We start from the raw sequence: 9,012 nt of genomic DNA, 5'->3' as shown, positions 1-9,012 counted from the left end.
TCGTTTTCTGCCGTCAGGTTGCTTTAAAAGGAGCCGTTTTCACTTGTCGGCAGACGCTTGTGTGACCGGCAGTCGTGGCCGAGTGGTTAAGGCGTCTGACTAGAATCAGATTCCCTCTGGGAGCGTAGGTTCGAGTCCTACCGACTGCGTTTCATTTTTGTGTCAAGAGGTGAAGAGCATCTCCAACGGAACCGTGAAATGAGCGAATACGTGGGAAACATTGCATTCGAGACGCTTGTGAATTTTCAATCGCCCAGTGAGTGTCGAGAAAACACGTAGCTCCTCTGCTTCAACGTATGAGACGTAAAAACTGCTGCAATTTGATTTTACATCGTGTGTCAGTTTTCTTCGATAGTCTGTTACGAGCCTAGCGTGATGCGTTTGTAGACAGCATTTCAGAGGACGCTTAATTAGTAACAGCTCCATGCAACGATTGCCCAACAGTAAAGGACAAGAGGCAATGTGTCCGTAGCATAGTGGGAGGTGTAGTAACGTGAGGTGAGCCCGGATAGCTCAGTCGGTAGAGCATAAGGCATTTGACGTGAGGGTCCAGGGTTCAAGTCCCTGTGCGGGCGGAAATTTTAATACTTTGGTAGCGGCTCGCCTAGTAGCGGTGAAAGCACGACGGAAAAGAATGCAGCTGTGCCGTTTCCTGGCACTGCAGTGCTCTAAACGGCAGCAGTTGCATGTGTCGGGAGGAGCTGGCGCCACCGGCAGTCGTGGCCGAGTGGTTTAGGCGTCTGACTCGAAATCAGATTGCCTCTGGGAGCGTAGGTTCGAATCCTACCGGCTGCGTGCGATTTTGCGTACAAACGAGCACAAATTTTCGCACGCATGTTTAAGAATACTGATTTTCGCGGCGGCCCCTGCTTCCTGTGGCTATCGGTTCACCTCGCACGGAAGCTAGTAATGCAGAAAACCGTCGCAGGCCCACGAGCGCACCCCCGTCATTTTCTCGCGCCGTCGCCGTGTTCGTGAGTACGCAGACGTGCTTGAAAGTGTTGGACAGAGCGAGCATTCATTTCTTTTTAAGAATCGCAATTGAGTCATTCGAGTGCGGCACAGGCAGTGGTGCAGCGTTTCTTTCGTAAGATCTCGCAGCTGCTTGAAAGTACGTCCATCGTTTAAGACGAGAGAAAACTAGCGTCAGCGGGAAGTCGGTGAAGTCGCCATTGGAGCCACAAGCCAGTAATTACGACACGCGAATCACTGCCACACATTGCAGCTGTACCATAATCCTTGGCAGGCGGACAGGGTAGCTGAGTCGGCAGAGCACTATGCCTTCAACCAAAAGGTCCCGCGTTCAAGCCCCTGTCCGGGCGAAAATTAATACACTGTCGTAACGGCTACTGCGCTGGCCACGGAAGCACTACTGAAACGAGTGAGGCCATGTCGTTTTCTGCCGTCAGGTTGCTTTAAAGGAGCCGTTTTCACTTGTCGGCAGACGCTTGTGTGACCGGCAGTCGTGGCCGAGTGGTTAAGGCGTCTGACTAGAAATCAGATTCCCTCTGGGAGCGTAGGTTCGAGTCCTACCGACTGCGTTTCATTTTTGTGTCAAGAGGTGAAGAGCATCTCCAACGGAACCGTGAAATGAGCGAATACGTGGGAAACATTGCATTCGAGACGCTTGTGAATTTTCCAATCGCCCAGTGAGTGTCGAGAAAACACGTAGCTCCTCTGCTTCAACGTATGAGACGTAAAAACTGCTGCAATTTGATTTTACATCGTGTGTCAGTTTTCTTCGATAGTCTGTTACGAGCCTAGCGTGATGCGTTTGTAGACAGCATTTCAGAGGACGCTAATTAGTAACAGCTCCATGCAACGATTGCCCAACAGTAAAGGACAAGAGGCAATGTGTCCGTAGCATAGTGGGAGGTGTAGTAACGTGAGGTGAGCCCGGATAGCCTCAGTCGGTAGAGCATAAGCATTTGACGTGAGGGTCCAGGGTTCAAGTCCCTGTGCGGGCGGAAATTTTAATACTTTGGTAGCGGCTCGCCTAGTAGCGGTGAAAGCACGACGGAAAAGAATGCAGCTGTGCCGTTTCCTGGCACTGCAGTGCTCTAAACGGCAGCAGTTGCATGTGTCGGGAGGAGCTGGCGCCACCGGCAGTCGTGGCCGAGTGGTTAAGGCGTCTGACTCGAAATCAGATTGCCTCTGGGAGCGTAGGTTCGAATCCTACGGCTGCGTGCGATTTTGCGTACAAACGAGCACAAATTTTCGCACGCATGTTTAAGAATACTGATTTTCGCGGCGGCCCCTGCTTCCTGTGGCTATCGGTTCACCTCGCACGGAAGCTAGTAATGCAGAAAACCGTCGCAGGCCCACGAGCGCACCCCCGTCATTTTCTCGCGCCGTCGCCGTGTTCGTGAGTACGCAGACGTGCTTGAAAGTGTTGGACAGAGCGAGCATTCATTTCTTTTTAAGAATCGCAATTGAGTCATTCGAGTGCGGCACAGGCAGTGGTGCAGCGTTTCTTTTCGTAAGATCTCGCAGCTGCTTGAAAGTACGTCCATCGTTTAAGACGAGAGAAAACTAGCGTCAGCGGGAAGTCGGTGAAGTCGCCATTGGAGCCACAAGCCAGTAATTACGACACGCGAATCACTGCCACACATTGCAGCTGTACCATAATCCTTGGCAGGCGGACAGGGTAGCTGAGTCGGCAGAGCACTATGCCTTCAACCAAAAGGTCCCGCGTTCAAGCCCCTGTCCGGGCGAAAATTAATACACTGTCGTAACGGCTACTGCGCTGGCCACGGAAGCACTACTGAAACGAGTGAGGCCATGTCGTTTTCTGCCGTCAGGTTGCTTTAAAAGGAGCCGTTTTCACTTGTCGGCAGACGCTTGTGTGACCGGCAGTCGTGGCCGAGTGGTTAAGGCGTCTGACTAGAAATCAGATTCCCTCTGGGAGCGTAGGTTCGAGTCCTACCGACTGCGTTTCATTTTTGTGTCAAGAGGTGAAGAGCATCTCCAACGGAACCGTGAAATGAGCGAATACGTGGGAAACATTGCATTCGAGACGCTTGTGAATTTTCCAATCGCCCAGTGAGTGTCGAGAAAACACGTAGCTCCTCTGCTTCAACGTATGAGACGTAAAAACTGCTGCAATTTGATTTTACATCGTGTGTCAGTTTTCTTCGATAGTCTGTTACGAGCCTAGCGTGATGCGTTTGTAGACAGCATTTCAGAGGACGCTTAATTAGTAACAGCTCCATGCAACGATTGCCCAACAGTAAAGGACAAGAGGCAATGTGTCCGTAGCATAGTGGGAGGTGTAGTAACGTGAGGTGAGCCCGGATAGCTCAGTCGGTAGAGCATAAGGCATTTGACGTGAGGGTCCAGGGTTCAAGTCCCTGTGCGGGCGGAAATTTTAATACTTTGGTAGCGGCTCGCCTAGTAGCGGTGAAAGCACGACGGAAAAGAATGCAGCTGTGCCGTTTCCTGGCACTGCAGTGCTCTAAACGGCAGCAGTTGCATGTGTCGGGAGGAGCTGGCGCCACCGGCAGTCGTGGCCGAGTGGTTAAGGCGTCTGACTCGAAATCAGATTGCCTCTGGGAGCGTAGGTTCGAATCCTACCGGCTGCGTGCGATTTTGCGTACAAACGAGCACAAATTTTCGCACGCATGTTTAAGAATACTGATTTTCGCGGCGGCCCCTGCTTCCTGTGGCTATCGGTTCACCTCGCACGGAAGCTAGTAATGCAGAAAACCGTCGCAGGCCCACGAGCGCACCCCCGTCATTTTCTCGCGCCGTCGCCGTGTTCGTGAGTACGCAGACGTGCTTGAAAGTGTTGGACAGAGCGAGCATTCATTTCTTTTTAAGAATCGCAATTGAGTCATTCGAGTGCGGCACAGGCAGTGGTGCAGCGTTTCTTTTCGTAAGATCTCGCAGCTGCTTGAAAGTACGTCCATCGTTTAAGACGAGAGAAAACTAGCGTCAGCGGTGCGTCAGTGGGAAGTCGGTGAAGTCGCCATTGGAGCCACAAGCCAGTAATTACGACACGCGAATCACTGCCACACATTGCAGCTGTACCATAATCCTTGGCAGGCGGACAGGGTAGCTGAGTCGGCAGAGCACTATGCCTTCAACCAAAAGTCCCGCGTTCAAGCCCTGTCCGGGCGAAAATTAATACACTGTCGTAACGGCTACTGCGCTGGCCACGGAAGCACTACTGAAACGAGTGAGGCCATGTCGTTTTCTGCCGTCAGGTTGCTTTAAAAGGAGCCGTTTTCACTTGTCGGCAGACGCTTGTGTGACCGGCAGTCGTGGCCGAGTGGTTAAGGCGTCTGACTAGAAATCAGATTCCCTCTGGGAGCGTAGGTTCGAGTCCTACCGACTGCGTTTCATTTTTGTGTCAAGAGGTGAAGAGCATCTCCAACGGAACCGTGAATGAGCGAATACGTGGGAAACATTGCATTCGAGACGCTTGTGAATTTTCCAATCGCCAGTGAGTGTCGAGAAAACACGTAGCTCCTCTGCTTCAACGTATGAGACGTAAAAACTGCTGCAATTTGATTTTACATCGTGTGTCAGTTTTCTTCGATAGTCTGTTACGAGCCTAGCGTGATGCGTTTGTAGACAGCATTTCAGAGGACGCTTAATTAGTAACAGCTCCATGCAACGATTGCCCAACAGTAAAGGACAAGAGGCAATGTGTCCGTAGCATAGTGGGAGGTGTAGTAACGTGAGGTGAGCCCGGATAGCTCAGTCGGTAGAGCATAAGGCATTTGACGTGAGGGTCCAGGGTTCAAGTCCTGTGCGGGCGGAAATTTTAATACTTTGGTAGCGGCTCGCCTAGTAGCGGTGAAAGCACGACGGAAAAGAATGCAGCTGTGCCGTTTCCTGGCACTGCAGTGCTCTAAACGGCAGCAGTTGCATGTGTCGGGAGGAGCTGGCGCCACCGGCAGTCGTGGCCGAGTGGTTAAGGCGTCTGACTCGAAATCAGATTGCCTCTGGGAGCGTAGGTTCGAATCCTACCGGCTGCGTGCGATTTTGCGTACAAACGAGCACAAATTTTCGCACGCATGTTTAAGAATACTGATTTTCGCGGCGGCCCCTGCTTCCTGTGGCTATCGGTTCACCTCGCACGGAAGCTAGTAATGCAGAAAACCGTCGCAGGCCCACGAGCGCACCCCCGTCATTTTCTCGCGCCGTCGCCGTGTTCGTGAGTACGCAGACGTGCTTGAAAGTGTTGGACAGAGCGAGCATTCATTTCTTTTAAGAATCGCAATTGAGTCATTCGAGTGCGGCACAGGCAGTGGTGCAGCGTTTCTTTTCGTAAGATCTCGCAGCTGCTTGAAAGTACGTCCATCGTTTAAGACGAGAGAAAACTAGCGTCAGCGGTGCGTCAGTGGGAAGTCGGTGAAGTCGCCATTGGAGCCACAAGCCAGTAATTACGACACGCGAATCACTGCCACACATTGCAGCTGTACCATAATCCTTGGCAGGCGGACAGGGTAGCTGAGTCGGCAGAGCACTATGCCTTCAACCAAAAGGTCCCGCGTTCAAGCCCCTGTCCGGGCGAAAATTAATACACTGTCGTAACGGCTACTGCGCTGGCCACGGAAGCACTACTGAAACGAGTGAGGCCATGTCGTTTTCTGCCGTCAGGTTGCTTTAAAAGGAGCCGTTTTCACTTGTCGGCAGACGCTTGTGTGACCGGCAGTCGTGGCCGAGTGGTTAAGGCGTCTGACTAGAAATCAGATTCCCTCTGGGAGCGTAGGTTCGAGTCCTACCGACTGCGTTTCATTTTTGTGTCAAGAGGTGAAGAGCATCTCCAACGGAACCGTGAAATGAGCGAATACGTGGGAAACATTGCATTCGAGACGCTTGTGAATTTTCCAATCGCCCAGTGAGTGTCGAGAAAACACGTAGCTCCTCTGCTTCAACGTATGAGACGTAAAAACTGCTGCAATTTGATTTTACATCGTGTGTCAGTTTTCTTCGATAGTCTGTTACGAGCCTAGCGTGATGCGTTTGTAGACAGCATTTCAGAGGACGCTTAATTAGTAACAGCTCCATGCAACGATTGCCCAACAGTAAAGGACAAGAGGCAATGTGTCCGTAGCATAGTGGGAGGTGTAGTAACGTGAGGTGAGCCCGGATAGCTCAGTCGGTAGAGCATAAGGCATTTGACGTGAGGGTCCAGGGTTCAAGTCCCTGTGCGGGCGGAAATTTTAATACTTTGGTAGCGGCTCGCCTAGTAGCGGTGAAAGCACGACGGAAAAGAATGCAGCTGTGCCGTTTCCTGGCACTGCAGTGCTCTAAACGGCAGCAGTTGCATGTGTCGGGAGGAGCTGGCGCCACCGGCAGTCGTGGCCGAGTGGTTAAGGCGTCTGACTCGAAATCAGATTGCCTCTGGGAGCGTAGGTTCGAATCCTACCGGCTGCGTGCGATTTTGCGTACAAACGAGCACAAATTTTCGCACGCATGTTTAAGAATACTGATTTTCGCGGCGGCCCCTGCTTCCTGTGGCTATCGGTTCACCTCGCACGGAAGCTAGTAATGCAGAAAACCGTCGCAGGCCCACGAGCGCACCCCCGTCATTTTCTCGCGCCGTCGCCGTGTTCGTGAGTACGCAGACGTGCTTGAAAGTGTTGGACAGAGCGAGCATTCATTTCTTTTTAAGAATCGCAATTGAGTCATTCGAGTGCGGCACAGGCAGTGGTGCAGCGTTTCTTTTCGTAAGATCTCGCAGCTGCTTGAAAGTACGTCCATCGTTTAAGACGAGAGAAAACTAGCGTCAGCGGTGCGTCAGTGGGAAGTCGGTGAAGTCGCCATTGGAGCCACAAGCCAGTAATTACGACACGCGAATCACTGCCACACATTGCAGCTGTACCATAATCCTTGGCAGGCGGACAGGGTAGCTGAGTCGGCAGAGCACTATGCCTTCAACCAAAAGGTCCCGCGTTCAAGCCCCTGTCCGGGCGAAAATTAATACACTGTCGTAACGGCTACTGCGCTGGCCACGGAAGCACTACTGAAACGAGTGAGGCCATGTCGTTTTCTGCCGTCAGGTTGCTTTAAAAGGAGCCGTTTTCACTTGTCGGCAGACGCTTGTGTGACCGGCAGTCGTGGCCGAGTGGTTAAGGCGTCTGACTAGAAATCAGATTCCCTCTGGGAGCGTAGGTTCGAGTCCTACCGACTGCGTTTCATTTTTGTGTCAAGAGGTGAAGAGCATCTCCAACGGAACCGTGAAATGAGCGAATACGTGGGAAACATTGCATTCGAGACGCTTGTGAATTTTCCAATCGCCCAGTGAGTGTCGAGAAAACACGTAGCTCCTCTGCTTCAACGTATGAGACGTAAAAACTGCTGCAATTTGATTTTACATCGTGTGTCAGTTTTCTTCGATAGTCTGTTACGAGCCTAGCGTGATGCGTTTGTAGACAGCATTTCAGAGGACGCTTAATTAGTAACAGCTCCATGCAACGATTGCCCAACAGTAAAGGACAAGAGGCAATGTGTCCGTAGCATAGTGGGAGGTGTAGTAACGTGAGGTGAGCCCGGATAGCTCAGTCGGTAGAGCATAAGGCATTTGACGTGAGGGTCCAGGGTTCAAGTCCCTGTGCGGGCGGAAATTTTAATACTTTGGTAGCGGCTCGCCTAGTAGCGGTGAAAGCACGACGGAAAAGAATGCAGCTGTGCCGTTTCCTGGCACTGCAGTGCTCTAAACGGCAGCAGTTGCATGTGTCGGGAGGAGCTGGCGCCACCGGCAGTCGTGGCCGAGTGGTTAAGGCGTCTGACTCGAAATCAGATTGCCTCTGGGAGCGTAGGTTCGAATCCTACCGGCTGCGTGCGATTTTGCGTACAAACGAGCACAAATTTTCGCACGCATGTTTAAGAATACTGATTTTCGCGGCGGCCCCTGCTTCCTGTGGCTATCGGTTCACCTCGCACGGAAGCTAGTAATGCAGAAAACCGTCGCAGGCCCACGAGCGCACCCCCGTCATTTTCTCGCGCCGTCGCCGTGTTCGTGAGTACGCAGACGTGCTTGAAAGTGTTGGACAGAGCGAGCATTCATTTCTTTTTAAGAATCGCAATTGAGTCATTCGAGTGCGGCACAGGCAGTGGTGCAGCGTTTCTTTTCGTAAGATCTCGCAGCTGCTTGAAAGTACGTCCATCGTTTAAGACGAGAGAAAACTAGCGTCAGCGGGAAGTCGGTGAAGTCGCCATTGGAGCCACAAGCCAGTAATTACGACACGCGAATCACTGCCACACATTGCAGCTGTACCATAATCCTTGGCAGGCGGACAGGGTAGCTGAGTCGGCAGAGCACTATGCCTTCAACCAAAAGGTCCCGCGTTCAAGCCCCTGTCCGGGCGAAAATTAATACACTGTCGTAACGGCTACTGCGCTGGCCACGGAAGCACTACTGAAACGAGTGAGGCCATGTCGTTTTCTGCCGTCAGGTTGCTTTAAAAGGAGCCGTTTTCACTTGTCGGCAGACGCTTGTGTGACCGGCAGTCGTGGCCGAGTGGTTAAGGCGTCTGACTAGAAATCAGATTCCCTCTGGGAGCGTAGGTTCGAGTCCTACCGACTGCGTTTCATTTTTGTGTCAAGAGGTGAAGAGCATCTCCAACGGAACCGTGAAATGAGCGAATACGTGGGAAACATTGCATTCGAGACGCTTGTGAATTTTCCAATCGCCCAGTGAGTGTCGAGAAAACACGTAGCTCCTCTGCTTCAACGTATGAGACGTAAAAACTGCTGCAATTTGATTTTACATCGTGTGTCAGTTTTCTTCGATAGTCTGTTACGAGCCTAGCGTGATGCGTTTGTAGACAGCATTTCAGAGGACGCTTAATTAGTAACAGCTCCATGCAACGATTGCCCAACAGTAAAGGACAAGAGGCAATGTGTCCGTAGCATAGTGGGAGGTGTAGTAACGTGAGGTGAGCCCGGATAGCTCAGTCGGTAGAGCATAAGGCATTTGACGTGAGGGTCCAGGGTTCAAGTCCCTGTGCGGGCGGAAATTTTAATACTTTGGTAGCGGCTCGCCTAGTAGCGGTGAAA

The 9,012-nt window shown here is 51.8% G+C and overlaps 12 non-coding genes across 12 annotated transcripts; all 12 read left to right on the top strand.

The window, feature by feature from the left end:
* The first annotated feature begins 713 nt into the window (after positions 1-713).
* Positions 714-795, top strand: Trnas-cga (transfer RNA serine (anticodon CGA)). The gene has a single exon. It is a non-coding gene; the product is annotated as a tRNA-Ser (tRNA).
* A 664-nt stretch (positions 796-1,459) lies between these two features.
* Positions 1,460-1,541, top strand: Trnas-aga (transfer RNA serine (anticodon AGA)). The gene has a single exon. It is a non-coding gene; the product is annotated as a tRNA-Ser (tRNA).
* Positions 1,542-2,105: 564 nt separating this feature from the next.
* Trnas-cga (transfer RNA serine (anticodon CGA)) lies at positions 2,106-2,186 on the top strand. Its single transcript has one exon. It is a non-coding gene; the product is annotated as a tRNA-Ser (tRNA).
* A 666-nt stretch (positions 2,187-2,852) lies between these two features.
* Trnas-aga (transfer RNA serine (anticodon AGA)) lies at positions 2,853-2,934 on the top strand. Its single transcript has one exon. It is a non-coding gene; the product is annotated as a tRNA-Ser (tRNA).
* Positions 2,935-3,499: 565 nt separating this feature from the next.
* On the top strand, positions 3,500-3,581 carry Trnas-cga (transfer RNA serine (anticodon CGA)). Its single transcript has one exon. It is a non-coding gene; the product is annotated as a tRNA-Ser (tRNA).
* A 675-nt stretch (positions 3,582-4,256) lies between these two features.
* Trnas-aga (transfer RNA serine (anticodon AGA)) lies at positions 4,257-4,338 on the top strand. The gene has a single exon. It is a non-coding gene; the product is annotated as a tRNA-Ser (tRNA).
* Positions 4,339-4,900: 562 nt separating this feature from the next.
* Positions 4,901-4,982, top strand: Trnas-cga (transfer RNA serine (anticodon CGA)). The gene has a single exon. It is a non-coding gene; the product is annotated as a tRNA-Ser (tRNA).
* Positions 4,983-5,658: 676 nt separating this feature from the next.
* On the top strand, positions 5,659-5,740 carry Trnas-aga (transfer RNA serine (anticodon AGA)). The gene has a single exon. It is a non-coding gene; the product is annotated as a tRNA-Ser (tRNA).
* Positions 5,741-6,305: 565 nt separating this feature from the next.
* Positions 6,306-6,387, top strand: Trnas-cga (transfer RNA serine (anticodon CGA)). Its single transcript has one exon. It is a non-coding gene; the product is annotated as a tRNA-Ser (tRNA).
* A 677-nt stretch (positions 6,388-7,064) lies between these two features.
* On the top strand, positions 7,065-7,146 carry Trnas-aga (transfer RNA serine (anticodon AGA)). The gene has a single exon. It is a non-coding gene; the product is annotated as a tRNA-Ser (tRNA).
* Positions 7,147-7,711: 565 nt separating this feature from the next.
* Trnas-cga (transfer RNA serine (anticodon CGA)) lies at positions 7,712-7,793 on the top strand. The gene has a single exon. It is a non-coding gene; the product is annotated as a tRNA-Ser (tRNA).
* Positions 7,794-8,459: 666 nt separating this feature from the next.
* Trnas-aga (transfer RNA serine (anticodon AGA)) lies at positions 8,460-8,541 on the top strand. Its single transcript has one exon. It is a non-coding gene; the product is annotated as a tRNA-Ser (tRNA).
* Positions 8,542-9,012: the final 471 nt, after the last annotated feature.

Source organism: Schistocerca cancellata, unplaced genomic scaffold, assembly GCF_023864275.1.
Source record: "Schistocerca cancellata isolate TAMUIC-IGC-003103 unplaced genomic scaffold, iqSchCanc2.1 HiC_scaffold_40, whole genome shotgun sequence".
Classification (NCBI taxonomy): domain Eukaryota; kingdom Metazoa; phylum Arthropoda; class Insecta; order Orthoptera; family Acrididae; genus Schistocerca; species Schistocerca cancellata.
The sequence above is the reverse complement of the archived record's forward strand: the minus strand, read 5'-3'. Positions and strand labels throughout refer to the sequence as shown.